At 41.4% G+C, this 18,799-nt stretch overlaps 1 pseudogene; it reads right to left on the bottom strand.

Moving 5' to 3' along the window:
• Positions 1–2,501: 2,501 nt before the first annotated feature.
• On the bottom strand, positions 2,502–3,537 carry LOC102485283 (40S ribosomal protein S3a-like; annotated as a pseudogene).
• Between the last annotated feature and the right edge of the window lie 15,262 nt (positions 3,538–18,799).

Raw genomic sequence — 18,799 nt, forward strand, 5'->3', positions numbered from 1 at the left:
GACTACGTATCAAACTCTGCTCCGGATTATATTGTGTATATCGTGTGGATTTACTGACTCTATGTGTCCCACCTAATTATGTTCTCTCCAACAACTTGAATCCTACCTGGTGATGACATTATGAGCAATCTTTGGCTTACAGCTTAGTGCTGTTTCCTATAAAAACTATTCCTCAGATCTCGTTATTCCTTCAGATGTTTCTTTACACGTAAAGCATAAGCTATCACATTTACTTTATTTATTTTTTTAAGCCATCACATTTCTTCATCACAGTCTGTCTAAAACCAAGCCAAGTGGAATGTCACATCAAAGTTTCACCTCCGTAATCCCTGAGGACCAGCTGACTTGGAAACTAATCCTAGCAACAGATAATCTTTGCAGAGATTTCTGATCAAGTGGTTCCCCCAACGTTGCTGACCTTCCCTTTTTAATTCCAGTGACCTTAGAGGAATAAGCAGATGTTCCAACAGTATCAGGAGTTCTTTTTGGCCTTTCCACCTCCTCCTCAAACAGAGGAATCTCCCAGCCTGCTTTTTTTCTATTCCATCCTTTGTTTGTTTGCGGAAGGTAACATGAGATTCATTTGCTTCTTTCTCTACTAGTTTTCTACTCCCTCATTTTGTTTATTTATTTATTATTTTTGAGAGAGATTTTTTTCCTGTAGGGTGTATATGATCACCAGAGAAACGGAAGGTGATAGAAAAACAAGAAGCACAAAATCACCCCCCCCGGGGAATGGCCACACTGCAATCCATTCTCCTCCAGTCTCCTCTCAGGATTTTGAGCACACACAAACACGTGTCCAGTGTGAATTTGGTTTTTTTGTTTGTTTTGTTTTTTTAAAGAATTATTTCTTGGGATCGGCAGGTGGCGTGGTGGTTAAGGGCACTGGACTCCCACATGGCCAACCTTGGTTCAAGTCCCAGACTTGTCAGCTTGCCTTCTTACTTTTCCTCTCTGTCTCTCTCACTCTGTCCCTCTCTGATCAAAGTAAAATAAGTAAATGAATAAATAAAGTTAAATAAAATAATTATTTTAAAATATTTATTTATTTAATTCCATTTGATATTATTTTTTAATTTGACCATAGAGAGAGAAAAAGGGAAAGCAAGAAAGGAAACTGCCAAGTCTGTTTTTTTTGGAGAGATTTTCACTGTAGGGCGCGTGCGCTCGCCAGACAGACAGAGAGAGACATAGAGACAGAAAGCGAGAAATCACCCCCCAGGGGGGATGGTCACGCCGCATCCCTTCTCCTCCATTCTCCTCTCGGGATCTTGGGCACGCACGCACACGCGCCCGGCGTGAGTTTTAAGCCACCGGGTCCGGGACACGAACCGCGGTCAACTACGTGGGAGTCCAGCGACATAGCCATTACACTAACTGCTGGTTCCCCCTCATGTGAGTTTTTAAGCCACCAGATCCAGGACTCTAACCATAGTCAACTACATGAAAGTCCAGCGACATAACCATTACACCATCTACTGGTCTCCCTCCACTCCCTCTTTAAGGTGACTATTTTTTTAAATTATTTATTTAATTTTATTTATGCATTCATTTATTTTAATTTGACAAGAGACACAGAGACAGAGAGGGCAAGGGAAAAAGCAAGCCACCAGGTCCAGAACTTGAACTGTGGCTGGCCATGTGGGAGTGTCCAGCACCTGGCCCTGGCAATTAAAGAATTATTTATCTATTTAATTACATTTGTTATTATTGTTATTTTTTAATTTGATGAGAGAATGAGACAGAGAGAGAGAGAGAGAGAAAGGGAAAATGAGAAAGCAAGCTGCCAGGTCCAGGACTCAAACTGTGGTCAACCATGTGGGAATCTAATACCTTTAACCACCACACCGCCTGCCAGCCCCAAGGCAACTATCAACAGACAAAGCTGCCAGCAAAGCTTGGCTCCAGCCCACTTACATATGCCTGTATGACCCTCGAAAATGAGTTTACCCCTGTGAATCTCAAACTGTGTATGTGTAACTTAGCATAGTGGACGGCACAGAATATTTTTTAAGAAGCTACATTATTTATTATTATTATGTCTCCTATCAATTTCTAATCTTCCCAATTTTCTTATGCAGTCTTTTTCCTCTCCATCAGTTATTTGTCAAGGACCCATCTATTCTCCCTCAAGATTGACCACTATCTAGCCTTCTACCAAAGCATCGATTAATAACCAGAATGCCGACAATCCTGATTAAATATTCACTGTAATGTGGTCCTATATTAGTCACAATGACCTCAGAGGAGTAAATTGAGCTCAGAGAGAAAGGCTCTTAGACAGCTGGAATTCCAGTGGTTTGAATCCTAGGCAATCTATGGCACAAAGTAGGATACATTTCCACTTGTCTTACCACTTTCCCTTGATTACATTATTGTTTAAGAATCTGAAAATCAACCACACTTAGGAATAATGTCCACATTAAAAATGAATTAAATCCAAATTCCTCACATGACCATTCAAAGTCCTTCACAATATAACCTTCATTTAACTGTCCTTTTTTTTTTTTTTAACTGTCACAAATAGGACTTTTTATTTGTCACTATTAAAAGTCTGAACTTTAAACACATTCTTGGACTGGGGGTTCACATCCATCAGCTCGTTCAACTTTGGCGCCCGTCTCATCCCCAGTAGCTTTTCCAGAGCTACTACCTGCACCATGAAGCTCCGTGAGTTTTCCCAGTTCAAACTTGGCCTTCTTCAGCATTTTTACTTTTCTGACGAAGACATCGTGGAGAGGGTAGATGGATTGGGAAGCCTTTTCTATGTCTTTCCCGATGCTCTCTGGAATCAGTTTATTGGCCATTTTTTTCAAGTCACTCATCTCCACCTCTCGGATCATGATTTCCATTATCTTCTTCTGGATTTGGTGGACCAGCTGATGCTGGGCATAGAAGGTCTTCCGTATCTGATAGTTGCATTTTTTTTAATTATTATTTGTTTTATTTATTCATTCATTTATTTTTTTATTTGACCAGAGAGAGAGAGAGGGAAAGGGAAAAAGGAAGCCCCCAGGCCCGGGACTTGAACTATGGTTAGCCAAGTGAGAGTGTCCAGCACCTTAACCACCACGCCACCTGCTGGTCCCAATAGTTGCGTTTTTTAGTAAACCCAACACAGAAGAGACAAGCAAATAACCATCAGTAGTCTTGACATTGACATGAGCTTCAACCATGGTCTGCCATTTTTTTGACCATGGGACACATTTTGTCACGGGTGAGATCCAGGCCATGGAAGTTAGTCAGGCAGTTTTTGCCCTGAACGTCCTCAGTAATAAGCTTGAATTTCCTAAATGCGACTTTGTCATGCTGCAGATCCACAAGGCTCACTTCAAATACACGGCCCTTCAGGCCGTCAGATGCAATTTTGGTTCCCTGAGTCCTGGTAACTAGTGTTTTCCCAGTGTTTCTTATGTTGAACATAGCAGGTGCTTTCATGTCATTCCCATCTTTTTTAGAAAATGGATCAACCACTTTCTTCTTGGCTCCCTTTTTGCCACCTTTCATAAGGTGTTTGTTCTTGCCAATCGCCATGGTGTTACCCATTTAGCTGTCTAAACCATTCTCACTCACACCTGCCTTATATTTACTCCCCGGTGCATAATTCACTATTCCCAACATTTGCTTCCACACTCCAGTCTCTGTATTCTTGCCTGTGCTGTCCCACTGACATGATATGTCCTCCATGCATTTTTATGTTTAATACTACTTATTTGGGAGGCTGGCAGGTGACGTGGTGATTGAGGTTGCTGGAGTCCTACAATGGTTGACTGCAGTTCGAGTCCCAGACCTGAGATTTGCTTTCTCACTTTCTCTCTCTTACTCTGTCTATCTCTGGTCAAATTAAAATAAATAAATAAAGTTTTTTAAATATACTACTTATTCTTGGGACCAGCAGTTGGTGTAATGGGTATGTCACTGGACTCCCATGTAGTCAACCATGGTTCGAGTCCCAGACCTGGTGATTTAAACTCATGCTGGGTGTGTGTGCGTAGGTGCCCAAGATCCCAAGAGGAGAATGGAGGAGAAGGCATTGCAGCGTGGCCATCCCCCCTAGAGGGTGATTTCTTACTTTCTGTCTCTCTGTCTCTGTCTTCCTAGTGAGCACACGTGCTCTATAGGAAAAACATCTCCCAAAAGAAAAAAATTACTTATTCTCAATGACCTCTCCATTGCTATCTCCTGAGAGATAATTGATACCTCTTATTTCTTTTGTGCTCCCTAAACATTCATATGCAGATGGATTTATTAGGGAATGGGCATGAAATATTTTTTTTTTTTTTTTGGAGAGGTTTTTGCTATAGGTCGCATGCGCTCACCAGACAGACAGAGAGAGACAGAGAGACAGAAAGTGAGAAATCATCCCCCCGGGGGGATGACCATGCCACAATCCCTTCTTTTCCATTCTCCTCTTAGGATCTTGGGAACACATGCACATGTGTCCTGCGTGAGTTTAAGCCACCGGGTCTGGAACTCGAACCATGGTCGACTACATGGGAGTCCAGTGACATAACCATTACTCCAAGCATGAAATATCTTACATGCTTTGGATACAAAGATAGATTCAAAATGACAGTGAGCTTTTAAACAATTTCGACCTGGCTGGAAAACTAATAATAATTACTCTAAATCAAAATAATTAGTGCTAAAATAGAAGTATGTGCAAAGTAGAGTGTACTGGTGTGGCAGAAAGTTATTCAGTCTAATTCTTCATGGCTGCACCTGACAACCACTCTGACACCATCATTCTTCATTCCCAACCCGCAGTCTAGGAATCAACTGTTCCAGTCTAATTCAGATTCCTTAACAAGCTGCTTTCTCTTCTTGGAATGCCTCTCCACACCTGTGTTTTGTTTTGTTTTTAGCTTTTTGTCATAGGACACGTGAACTGTGCACTTCCAGGAGAGAGACAGAGAGAGGGAAAGTGAGAAATCACCCTCCAAGGGGATGGCCATGGGACAGTCCCTTCTCCTCCATTCTCCTCTCAGGGTTTTGAGCACACAAGCACATGTGCCCAACCACTGGTTCAGGACTCCAACTGTGGTCACCCATGTGGAAATTCTGCACCTTAAGTACAACCTGCTGGTCCTCTAAATGTTCCTTCTTTGTGGCTCACAGAATTCAGGTTATTATTATTATTTTAATCAGAGTTCTTATTATATTTAGTAGAAGCTATGAATTTTTTTTATTTTTTTAATTATTCTTCCTTTTATTTATAATAGAGTACACACACATGCTAGTGACATTGAGAGAGATACAGAGACAGAGACAGAGAGATGAGCACCCTCCACAGCATCTGGCCACACTGCAATCTTCTTCCTCCAGTCCTGCTACCCTTTGGAGGATCTTGGGCACTCATACACATGCCTGGTGTGTTTTAGGCTCAGCAGATTGGTATTTTTTTTTTTTTTAGAGCGATTTTTGCTGTAGGGAACACACACTTGGTGGAGAGACAGACAGAAATAAGACCCCCCCCCCTAGGGGGAATGGCCAGGCCACAACCCCTTGTCCTTCATTCTTTTCTTAGGATTTTGGGCATACACGCACACATGCCCGGTGTGAGTCTTTAAGCCACTGGGTCTGGAACTCAAAATGCAGTCGACTACATGGGAGTCCAGCGATGTAACCATTCTGCCATCTGCTGGTTCCAAAGCAGGTTGGGATATAATCCAAGTTCGTCATGTAGGATCTGACTTCTCTTGAGCAGTGTGCTACCTCTGCCATGGAGCAGGCTCATGTGAAGTCTTAAATTTCCTTGATATCTAACATATGTTAAATGAGTAAATGTGTATCTAATTAGGTGCCAGAAAATTTGGTAGGCCCCAGGTATGGGAATGCAGTAGGACTTGCTGTTAAAGCGTTTACAGTCCAAGTTAAGCCATAAGTGGTGTATCAGTGGCCAAGAATAAAAGGAGAAGATAGAAGCAGGCAGAGACAAGAAGGAGGATTTCCTTCATGTGACCCCAGCACCTTGCTAAAGCAAAGAATGAAAACTGGAAGAGTGTGGGCAAACAAACCCTGGGCAGGGTTTATCTCTTTAAGCTAACATTGAAAAATCAGAAGATTTTGTAGAATAAAAGAATTTCTGGCTGCTGCTCTTTTTTTGTTTGTTTGTTTGTTTGTTTGTTTGTTTTCCAGAGAGCATGGGAATTCACCAAGAGAAAGAAAGAAACAGAGAGGAGAGGGAGAAAGCATCCGCAGTAGGGCATAGTCACTTTGCAACCCCTTCTTCTCCATTTCTCTATGCTGGTCGGATTCTGGACACACACACACACACACACACACACACACACACACACCTGGCATGTTTCTCAAGCTGTTAGGGCTAGGATTCATACTGCACACTCAGCCATGTGGAATCTGGCTTTCTTAACCATGAAGCCACTGGGCCAGCCCTCTCTCTTTCTCCTCTCTGGAAACACATGCACCCTCTGTCAAAAAAGAAAGGAAGGAAGGGAAGAAGGAAAGAAGGAGGAAAAAGGAAGGAAGTCGTTAAGACAGTGCTGTCCAGGGTGAATACTTAGCTTTTACTCTGAATAAAATCAATGGCTTCTGGGAGGTGGGGGACTTGAGCAGGAATCTGACATCTGATTTACATATAAACAGGCTTCTTTGTGGAGATTGAACAGTAGGGACACTAAGCAAAGAAGCAAGGGAATTATTTGGGAGGCTGCTGCCATGATGCAGATGAGAAAAGGATAATGGCTTTGTCTAGGATGGAGTGCTAGAGAATTGCTCAGATTCCGGATATATTTTGAAGGTGAACTGGACCAGATTGGCTGATGACTTGGATAGTGTGAAAAAGAGAAAGGATTACTGCAAGGCTTTTGACCAGAGCATTTCCTGGAATGTTTTCCAGATCACTGTAGGAGGGTAGCAAAACCTATTATTAAATCCCAAATTAGCAAGCCAGATAGTTAAACCTATTATTAAACTACAATGATAATCGAAATGGTGTGATAAATGAAGCATGATTTTTTTAAGTCTATGAAAAAGAATAGAAACTTGGATAGGACCTTAATTCAAATGGGAATTTAATGTAAAAGTGGCATTTCACATTATTGATGAATAATTCAAAGTATTGTGTTGAAACAACTAGATAACCAGCTGGGGAAAACAATATCATGTTGGAAACCTACCTCTACCTGATGCCTTATAACAAAATGAATTCTAGGTTTCTCACCCTCCCTAAAGCTGTGAAGACAGAGAGACACTAATGTTCTGGAAGAAAAAGATAGCAATTTTCTTTTTTTTTTAACAGAGAGATTTTTGCTATAGGGCATGTGCGCTCGCCAGAGAGACAGAAAGGGAGAAATCACGCCCCAAGTAGGGATGGCCACACCACTATGGACAGAAGTCTGACTGCTTTTGCCTATTTTTTCCAAGGTCCTTTCCAGAGGACCTAGGGAAAGGCATGCCCACAGATGTTGACAGACCATTTTGGCCCATTGGTAACAGGATTCAGCCTATAGCCTGCCCTTGGCAATGTACTGGAGTATCTGTGATGTGTATTAAATCTCTTTATCTCTGTTAAAGTACATTCCTTTCTGAGCTCAGCAACTGTGGACAGAAGTCTGATTGCTTTTTCCTATTTTTCCAAAGTCCTTTCCACAGGGCCTAGGGGGAGTCATACCCACAGACATTAACAGATGCATATTTCAACCAATTACAGTATATTCTTTTGCTGATCTCTTCCCAGGACACAGATCTTCCCTTCCAGTCACCAACCTAAAAATTGTGGAACCCACCTGTAACCTACAAGCTCCCACTTCCACATGTCCCACTTTTTTGGGCCAGACCAATGGAAATCTCTTCACTAATTTTGTCTGACACTCTCAAAATCAAATAAAAGCTACTCCTATACCTGATCACCTGGAGAAAGGCATGTATGTCTCCTCTCCGGGAGTAAGTCACTCATATTCTGCTTAGAAATAAACTGCATTAGTTATTAATTATTAATATTTAAGAGTTGATTATATTCCATTGACACAGCCTTCCTTTTCCCATCACCACCCTAAAAACTCTGAGGCCCACCTACAACCTACAAGCCCATGCTTCCACAGGTCTAGCCTTTTTGGGCCAGACCAATGGAAAAAGTTTTCATTAAATGATAAACTCTGTCTCTTGCTCTCAGAATCAAATAAAGGGAATTCCTGTACCTACTCATGCCAAGAGAAAGGCATGTTTTGCCTCCTCCCTAGCCTAGATCACTCATTCTGCTTAGAAATAAACCACATTGGGGCCAGCAGGTGGTGTGATCGTTAAGAACACTAGACTCTCACATGTCCGACGGTGGTTCGAGTCCCAGACCTAGCAGCTTCCTTTCTCATTTTCTCTGTCTTTCACTCTTGCTTTCACTCTGTCCCTCTCTGATCAAATTAAAAATAAATAAATAAGTAAAGTTAAATAAAATAATTTTTTTTAAAAAAAGGAAATAAACCACATTAATTATTATTTTTGATTTTCCCTCTTTCTCTGTCTGGTCAAGTTTTAAAAAATAATAATAATAACAAATGGAATTAAATAAAAGAAATAATTCTAAAAATAAAAAGAAAAGAATTTGGTTCTACCTGTTTTAGAAAAAGGTTAGCGTCTACCTCAAAAGGACATTGCACATTATCTTTTTTGTTTTCAAGAATTATTTAATTATTTTATTGTTGTTGTTGTTGTTTTAATTTGCTATAGGGTACATGTGTTTCCGAACTCAAATCAGGTTCACTTGTCCAAGTGCTATAAAACCAAGCCAAAGGCACATGGTGTGAGGAAGGAAAGTACAGCTTTATTGCAAAGCACAAAGCAAGGAGAGCGGGCAGCTGATGCTGAAAAGACCCGGTCTCCCCTAGATGTTTCCCACATGCGTTTTTAAGGACAAAATTAGGGGCAGAGGTCCTAGGTGCATGATCATTTCAGTGATTGGTTCAAGAGGGCATGATCAGCTCATGGGCATTCTTGATTGGTGAGGCCTTAGATAATCCAATTTTTCTTCAGATGTCTGGAGCCATTCAGCCTGGAGTCTGAGCTCACAACCAGCAGTTTTCAGCCTATAAAACATCTTACATATTGAAATAAAATCCTTATCTTTCCTTTAAGTGAGAGTTTTAGAGGTCAAATGGCCCTCATTCATGGTCCATGTTGGTCATTATCACAACCAAAAGTCTGAAGACTTCTTACTCTTACTTTATATTACAATATAAATGGACTTTATATTTCAGGAGCCCTAGGAAAATACATTAGGAGGTCCTTGCTCAGTTTCACATGCATTCACCAGAGAGAGACCGAGAAAGAGAGAAGGAAAGTGAGAAAACAAGTCTCCAGGTGTAAAACTTGAACCATGGCCAGCCACGTGAGAGTCTAACACCTTAACTACTATGCCACCTGTTGGCCCCAGGTACCATCTTTAAAAATTAAAATTCACATACATTTGGTACCAGCAGATAGTGTAATGGTTATGTCATTGGACTCTCACTTAACTGACCATGGTTTGAGTCCTGGACCTGGTGTCTTGAGACTCTCGCCAGGCATGTGTGCATGTGTGACCAAAATCTTGAGAGGAGACCGGAAGAGACAGGCTTATGGTGTGGTCATCCTTGCTGTGGGATGATTTCTTGCTTTCTGTCTCTCTGTCTCTCTGTCTCTCCAGTGAGTGCATGTACCCTGTAGCAAAAAAAAAATGTTTAATAAAAAATAAATTCATATACGTTTGACTCAAAAATTCTACTTCTAAGAATTTGTCCTGTATTCACATATTAGGAAATGATACAGGCTAAAGGTTATTACATGGCATGCTGTTTGGGTCTTTTCGTTGTTTTCATTTTCTTTTTTCCTTTATTTATGATAGAGCACATGCATGAGAGAACCTCTTAACAGGGACTGGTCATGCCACAATCCTTCTTCTTCCATTTTTTTTATCATCAGGATCCTGGGCACATGCACTTAACATGTTGCCACCAGAGCCAAAATGTGAACCCAAGGGATCCAGTTTCTCTGCCCAGTGCTTAACTGCTGTGTTCGGGGCCAAAGTAGGCTATTTATACTAGCAAACCAAAAAAAAAACTTAGAAATAAAATAAAACTGAAGGACCAAAGAACAGGATTCAGAATAAATAAATTATTACACATGGTTATAATGAAATAAAATGCAGGCTTTGAAAGAAATGAAGCAGGGCCAGCCCTGTGGCTTAGTGGTCGAGGGAAGAGGATCTCACATGGCCATCTGCATAGTTAAATCTTGGCTCCAGTGGCTTGAAAAACACACTGTGTGTGTGTGTGTGTGTGCCCCAAATCCAAACAGGATGCAGAAAGGGAGGAGAAGGGACTGTGGTGTAACTATGCCCCATTGGGGGAGGGGGTGTGGCACTTTCTCCCACTCACTTCCTTTTTATCCCTCAATATATTTATTTAATTTTATTTATCATCACTATTTTTTAATTTGTACAGATCACATGTACTCACCAGAGAAAGGGAGAGACAGAGAGAGAGAAAGTGAAAAAACAAAAAGAGAGTGAGAGAGAGAAAGTGAGAAAGCAAGCTACCAAGTCCAAGACTTGAATCACAGTCAGCCATGTGGGAGTCCAGTGCTTAACCATCATGCTACCTGCTGGCCCCCTCCCTCACTTTCTCTGTCTCACTTTCTCTTTGGAAAGTACATGTACCCTCTGGCAAAATAGAAAAATAATAATAATAAAATACATCTGTACAAAGGGACTTCAAAAAATAGAATTAATGTACAAGCTTATTTTGGTGCAGAAAACTTTTGAAATCCATGCGTAGTTTTTTCATTATATATATAGTTTTCCATGAACCTTTTGAAGCTCCCCCCACCCATACTAATAGGAAACACTCTACAATATATGTTAAGTTTAAAAAGCAAGATGCAGAAGAATATGCATATGCTTATGTGAATATGCATTATTCACAACTACCGATTGTGTGAAAATCTGCGTTTTTGTGCATGTGTATTTGAGCATATGTATATAAGTATAGTAATTTAGATTACAGTTTCAAGAAAACTCAGTGCAAAAATCTATAGCTACCATGCTCTAAAGATTGTAATACTCAATAAATACAGTGGCATTATCTTCTGAAATCCAAGCCTAAACTTGAAGATAGTTGGAAATGATCAGGTCTCTGTCAAGCAAGCATGTGATGAAAATAACTAATTTGCACCTGAGGAGACTGTAAAAATAAAATTTTAAACAAATCAAATTTTAACAGAATTTAATTGAACAAAGTGCAATCCACATCAGGCAGCCTCTGAAATGGTTTTCAAGGAACTCCCAGCAGCCTCCTGGCCAAATGATATTTTTGTGCAGAAAAAGGAAAGGGAAAGTGATGTACAAAAATATAGAAGTGGAAGAATGAGGTGGAGAAATAATTGGATTAGTTACAGCTGGATGTTAGGCTCATGAGCAGTCTAAAGGGTGGACTTTCAGTGATTGACTTTAGTCTGGCCACTATGATTGGCGATAACTTAGCAACTTACTAAGGAAACAGACTAACCAGGTTTGGGTTTGTCCATAGGAACCCAAGTGTGAGAGTACAGCATTCATTTCAGGCCAAAATAGTTAGGTTTAACAAGACAAGTAGGATTTTGCCTGATTTGTGTATGTGGACTAAAAGGACATGAACGTTTGGGGCCAGCAAGTGATATGGTTAAGTGCGCTGGACTCCCACATCATCAACTGCAGTTCGAGTCCCAGACCTGGTGGCTTGCTCTATCACTTTCTCACTCTCTCATCTGTCCCTTTTCTGGTCAAATCCTGCTCAACCTTTGTCCCACAGAGCTTTCTCAAAAGTGAGAGCCCCTAGAAATTGCTTGCTTTCCTGACCAATTTAAGTTTTATTCCAGATCTTTATTGGGCACACAGCACATAACATTTACACTATCAGGTCTGCAGGTGGCATCATGGTTAAGGCACTGGATTCCCACATGGCTGACTGCAGTTCGAGTCTGGGACCTGGCAGCTTGAAACACACTAGGCACATGTGTATGTGTGCCCAAAATCCTGAGAGGAGAGTAGATGAGAAGGATTGCAGAGTGGTCATCCTCCCAGGGGATGATTTCTCACGTTCTCTCTCCATCATGCACACGTGCTGATAGCAAAACTGTTCCCCCAAATAAATTTCATCATTGTATCTCTGTATGTGTGTTCTGGATTCCCAGTTAGACCACAAACCCAGGCAAGGTAGTAACACTCACTGGAGATAGATCTGCAGTCAAATCTAGGTAGAAGCCGCGTGTGACTGGGCTCCCCCACAGCACAGTGGCTAAGTGCTATGCTTAGAAAACCAACTCCCGCACGGCCGACTGCAGTTGAAATCCTATCCTAGTAGCTTGAAAAACACACCAGGTACATGTGCGTGGATGCCCCAAATCCTGAGGGGATGGAGAAGTGGAGGAAAAAGAATTGCTGCATCACCATACACACTGGGGGTTGCTTTCTGTATATGTGTATAACCTTCCTTTCTCTCTCTTTCCGTCTCTTTCTGGTAAGTGATAATAATAAGAATAACAAAAAAAGCAATAATAACAAGAAAAGAAAGAAACCACATGTTACTATGTAGCCTTGCTTACTTTGCCAAACCTTTCTGATTCTCATCTACACAATGAAAATAAAACCCATTTCATAGGAGCTGTGATGATTAAATCAATCAACACATGAGAAACAGCCAATCCATGTGAGTATCAGATGTGAGTCATGTTGCTCTCTAGCTTCTAAGTATTATTTGCAAGAAGGAAATAATTAGTATTTATTTAATTATAAGGCTTTTTTGTTTTTGTTTTTGTTTTTTAAGGCATTAAATGTAGAAGTAATTCTCAAAGATGAACAGTGTACTGGTCAAATATCATGCAGAGTAGATCTTTTTAACACTCCCTCATCCTATTTTTGGTAATACCATAAAAAGAAATAAGTAAGAATCACCAAAAAAAAAGGAAATAACAGGAAATTAACTTCCATGTAGTATGCAAAATTATGAAAGTATTAGAAATAAAAATGCGCTAATTAGAGGCTTACATGTGTAATACTAACACTCAACAGGTGATGAAAATGTTCTAAACTTATATTGTGGTGATGCCTGCAGAACTCTGAATATACTAAAAACCATTCAATAATATACTGGTGAGTTTTTAAAGAACACTCCCTCATCCTATTTTTGGTAATACCATAAAAAGAAATAAGTAAGAATCACCAAAAAAAAAGGAAATAACAGGAAATTAACTTCCATGTAGTATGCAAAATTATGAAAGTATTAGAAATAAAAATGCGCTAATTAGAGGCTTACATGTGTAATACTAACACTCAACAGGTGATGAAAATGTTCTAAACTTATATTGTGGTGATGCCTGCAGAACTCTGAATATACTAAAAACCATTCAATAATATACTTTAAATTGGTGAGTTTTTAAAGAATTATTTTACTTTAACTTTATTGACTTATTTAATTGGACCAGAGAGGGACAGAGTGTGGGTGAGTGGTGGTGGGGGGAGGGAGAGTGAGAAAGCAAGCTGCCAGGTCCAGGACTTGAACCGTGGTCAGCCATGTGGGAGTCCAGTGCCCTTAACCACCACACCACCTGCTGGCCCCATAAACAGGTGAATTTTTAGTTATGTGAATTATATGTCAATAAAGACGTTTTTAAAAACTCAAGAGGAGGGGCTGGCAGGTGGCATGGTATTTAAGGTATTAGACTCTCACATGAAAAACTGCAGTTTGAGTCCCAGACCCGGTGCCTTGAAAATTATGCCAGGAATATATGCATGTGTGACCATCTCCCTGGAGGGTTATTTTCCACTTTCCCACTCTCTGTCTTTCTATGACAAGTGCAGCCCCCTATGGCAAAAACCTTAAAAACAAAAACAAAGAAAGACTCAAGGGTAATTGTAGAAATTGTTTAGAATTTAAATCAGTTGGGCTGTCAGGTGGTGTAACAGTTACATCTATGGACTCCTGTGTGGTTAGCTGTACTTTGAGTCCCAGACCCTGTGGCTTGAAACTCACACTGGATGCATGTGGTGTGTGTGTGTGCCCAAAATCCTGGGAGAATGGAGGAGAAGGGATTGCAGCTGAGCTATCGCCCCCCCCCCCGGGGGGGGATGATTTCTCACTTTCCCTCTCACTGTCTCTGTCTTTCTCTCTCTCTAGCAAGTACTGGAGCCCTAAAGCAAAAACTTCTACCAAAAAAAAAAAAAAAAAAAAAAAAAAAAAAGAGAGAAAGAAATAAAAACAGACATATTGTGAGAGAGAGAAAAGAAAGAAAGAATTAAAATCAGTCATATTGTGAGGGATAGGAGTATCTCATCACTGACATTGTTTATAGTAGCTGAAAAATTTATGGTATTCTTAAATTGTCTACAATGAACCCCGGATAGTCTAGACCCAGGGTAAATGACACTCCTGTCTCTACCATTGGCACAGTACTGTACCCATGATTTTATGTAATGTATTTGTCATTAAATGTACTCCTTTGGACTCTAAACTCAGGGCAGAGATCCAAATATACACTGTGCTTATTATGACTGCCCAAATGCTAAACCACAGTAATCCAGGGGATTGTGGAATCCAGCACTACATGACACATTTAGGGTGACCTTGCCGTCCCCTGCCTCTAGTACTGAATTTCCTGTCATGTAGTTCTTACCGGTCTCTGTCTCCCTCTCCCTCAGTCTTTCTCCTCCTCTGCCTTTCCCCTCTCCAGCATTCTGGTGGAAGAAATATCTGAAAAGGATCCCGAGAGGCTTAATGTTCTTACTCCTGTCAGTTGCCTGAGACTTTGTGACACCCTCAAGATAAGGTGCTCTTTCTTTCTTGAGGCAGGAAGCCTACAGCGCTGTGTAGTTACCACACCTATGTTCACACTGATTCCACCTTCCTTTCCTGCCAGGGCAAGAGGAACTTCAATCCAGACACCCAAAGTTTGCTTTGTTTTGAGGTGGGTGGTATGTTAACGTTAAATTGTGACTCAGTTGTTTCTCATATCCCCCCACCCCCGCCACTCCCCCGCAGGGTAATTGGCTGGCCAGGGTTCAACATCCTAGCAGTCACTTATGTAAGTCCACCTTTTATGGGATGTCATTCAAAGGCCCAGAAACTGTGGCTCTCCTTCCCATGTCTATTCAATTGCCCTTTTCCCGATGATTCCCAGGCAGATGAGCATCAAAACAGCCCAGTTATCCCCTTAGCAAACAAAGGGCCTCCGCCCCACCTTGCAGGCTTCTTTTCTCTGGTCAAATACACTTTCTCTTCACTGCGCCCCAGGCGGCTGGGCTCTTTTTCACTTTCAAGTTTCTAAAGTAGGTTGACATTTCCAATCTCTTCTCATTTCTTCCATTTACTGATCACCTAATGATAGAGTATGCCCCCTTTCCCCAGGACAGCAATGGATGGAACCCTCTCACAAATAAAAGCCAGAGAGAGCACACAAAAGAGACTACCTCATGAAGTTGACTGTCATTCCTCTGCTCCTCCTACAATAGAAGGGGTGAGAGACATTTCTCAGCCAGTGCCTACTGAGCGGAAGCCAAACTCCTTCTTCTGAGAGATCAACTGTTTTATTTTAATTTTTAAAATTATTATTATTATTATTATTATTGGAGACGTTTTTGTTATAGGGCGCGTGTGTTTGCTAGAAAGACAGAGAGAGACAGAGAGATAGAAAGCGGTAAGTCACCCCCCAGGGAAATGGCCTCACCCCAATCCCTTCTCCATTCTCCTCTCAGGATCTTGGACACATGCAAGCACATGTGCCTGACATGAGTTTAAGCCACCGGGTCCGGGACTCAAACTGCAGTTGACTACATGGGAGTCAAGCGATGTTATGCCACCTGCTGTTGCCTAAATTGTTTTTTTGGAGAGATTTTTGCTATAGGGCATAGGTACTCACAGAGAGACAGAGAGAGACAGAAAGCAAGAAATTATACCCCCTCAGGGAGGGACAGCCACACTGCAATCCCTTCTCCTCCATTCTCCTCTCGGGATCTTGGGCACGCACGCACACGCGCCCGGCGTGAGTTTTAAGCCACCAGGTCCAGGATGTGAACCGCAGTCGACTACGTGGGAGTCCAGCGACATAGCCATTACGCTAACTGGTTCTCTCTTTCTTTCTTTTTATAAATAATTATTGTATTTAACTTTATTTACTTATTTTAATTTGACCAGAGAGGAACAGAGAGAGAGAGAAAGTGAGAAAACAAGCCTCCAGATCCGGGCTCAAACTTCAGTCGGCCATGTGGGATTCTAGCGCCCTTAACCACAACGCCACCTGCTGGCCCCCAAAGGGGGTTGATTTCTCTCTTTGTCTGCCTCTGTCTCTGTCTCTGACACAAACCTTATAGCAAAAATAAAATAAGAGAAGAGACACAGGGGTTTATTTAATATATACATAGGCCCGTGGAGCCTCGAAGACCCAAAGAAACAAGGAAAACTCTGATTTTATGTTTAAGCTCAATGAGATTGGCCAAAAGCTATGAGCGAATGAAATAGACAGAGTGGGGAAACCTAGCAAGGCCTGTCTGTTTAGAGTCTTCGTGGACTTTCTGTGCATGATTCCTTCCTCCTAAGAACGGAGCAAGACCCCTCTGGAATGAGGCTCTTCTTATTTAGTTATCAGACAAGATAAGTCAGAGAAGTTTTTTATGGCTATCGCAAGCACAGAAGCACAGGGAACAGGTAGGGTAATCATTTGGGGTTTTATGGCTTGTTTAGGGGCTCTGGCTTCTGTGAGCTTCCTTGGAGACTAGGGATTCCAGTTTTTATGACTTGCCTTAGGGGAGAATGGGAGGGGTCAGAATCTGAGGGGCTGGGGAAGGTTGGAGAGTAACTGCTTCTGAGGCCTTCCCTTCAGAGTGGTAAGGTGTTCTGAGCCCCCGAATTCCCACATGCATTCCCAAGCCTAGGCAACTGCCACACAGCTGTGTTTTGGGCTTTCCCATTTGCGTTTGCTGGGCATGTTATATTAATGGAATCCCACGACATGCAGGTCTTTCGTGTGTGGCTTTTTTCACCTACCACATTGTTTTTGCTGTTTGTCCAAGTTGAACATGTGTCAATAGTTCGTTCCTTTGTATACTCTGTTTTATGGATGCGCCACATTTTCTTCCTGTTCTCCAGTAGATGAGCACTTGAATGATGTGCAGTATTTGTCTATCATGAATAATGCTGCTGTGAACATTCACGTGAATATTTTTGTGTAGGCATGTGTCTCATTTCTCCTGGCTTGATTCCTAAGTGTGACATTCCTGAGTCATATGGTTGTATTTGAACTTAACTCTTTAAGAAACTGCCACAGTGCTTTCTTTCATTTATTTTTTAAATTTTTCCACCATTTTACCTACTTATTCATTCATTCATCCATGAGAGAGGAAGAGAGACAGAGACAGGGCCCTCATGCCTCAATATCTCCTGTCTTACTTGACCAGGATCATGGACACATGCGTGTATGCCTAGCATGTTCACAGAGGTTCTGGGACGTGAATCTAGAACCTTTGCCTTGTGGGCCTCATCACATCACCATTGTGCCACTGCCCGGCACTCCCAAAGTGCTTTTCTTTTTTCTTTTATAATTTTTAAAAAAGAAGTATTTGTTTAATTTTATTTAGCATTACTATTGTTTTTAAGTTTGCTATAGGGCTCAAGTACTCACCAGAGAAAAACAGACAGAGAGAGAGAGAAAATTAGAAAGCAAGCCACCAGGTCCAGGACTCAAACTGCAGTCCGCCATGTGGAAGTCCAGCACCTTAACCACCATGCCACCTGCTGGTCTCACAAGTGCTTTTCTAAATTGGTCGTTCTGTTTTACATTTCTACAGCCATGGATGAGGGTTTGGGTCCTCCCACACCTTCTCCAATACTTGCTTATCTTTTTGATAAACTATTTTTTAATTTGTGCTTTAAAAAAAAAAAAAAACTCCCACATAACATAAAACTTATGTCTAAGTGTACAGCACAGCAGTGTTCAGTGTATTCACATGGTTGTGAAACCAAGCTCCAGAACCTTGCAAAACTAAAATACTATACCTATTAAACAATAGCTTTCTGGTCCAGCAAGTGGCATGGTGGTTAAGACACTGGATTTTCTCACATGACTAATCACAGTTCAAGTTCCAGACCTGGCAACTTGAAACTCACAGCAAGCAAATAGATAAATAAAAAAATGTAAAGCAAAACCAAAACCAAACAAACAAACAAACAGCTTCCCACATCCTAGCCCACCCTGAGACCCTGGAAACCACCTTTCTATTGGGTCATCGGCAAAGTCATGGTGCATTTTGTCATAGAAAAAACAGGAAAATATATTGTGACTTTCCCGACACCCCAATATTTCTGTGTCTATGAATTTGACTACTCCAGATGCCTCATGTAAATGGAATCGTATGGTATTAGTCATTTTGTGACAAGTTTTTTTCATTTAGCATAATGTCTTCAAGATTCACCCAGGTTGGCTTTTTGTGCAGATAGCAGGCCCGCAAGCATGGAGAATGTCCCTGAAACCCCCGGACCTTCTGTAAGAAGTGTGGCAAGCACCAACCTCATAAAGTGACACAGTACAAAAAAGGGCAAGGATTCTCTGGGTGCTCAGGGACAGCGGCATTATGACAGGAAGCAGAGTGGCTGTGGTGGACAGACTAAGCTTATTTTCTGGAAAAAGGCAAAAACTACAAAGAAGATTGGGCTGAAGCTTGAATGTGAGAGCCCAACTGCAGATCTAAGAGAATGCTGGCTATTCAGAGATGTAAGCATTGTGAACTGGGGGGTGGGGGTGGGGAATAAGAAGAGAAAGGGCCAAGTGATCCAGTTCT

This window comes from Tupaia chinensis, unplaced genomic scaffold (genome assembly GCF_000334495.1).
Source record: "Tupaia chinensis unplaced genomic scaffold, TupChi_1.0 Scaffold000199_1, whole genome shotgun sequence".
NCBI classification, from domain to species: Eukaryota; Metazoa; Chordata; class Mammalia; order Scandentia; family Tupaiidae; genus Tupaia; species Tupaia belangeri.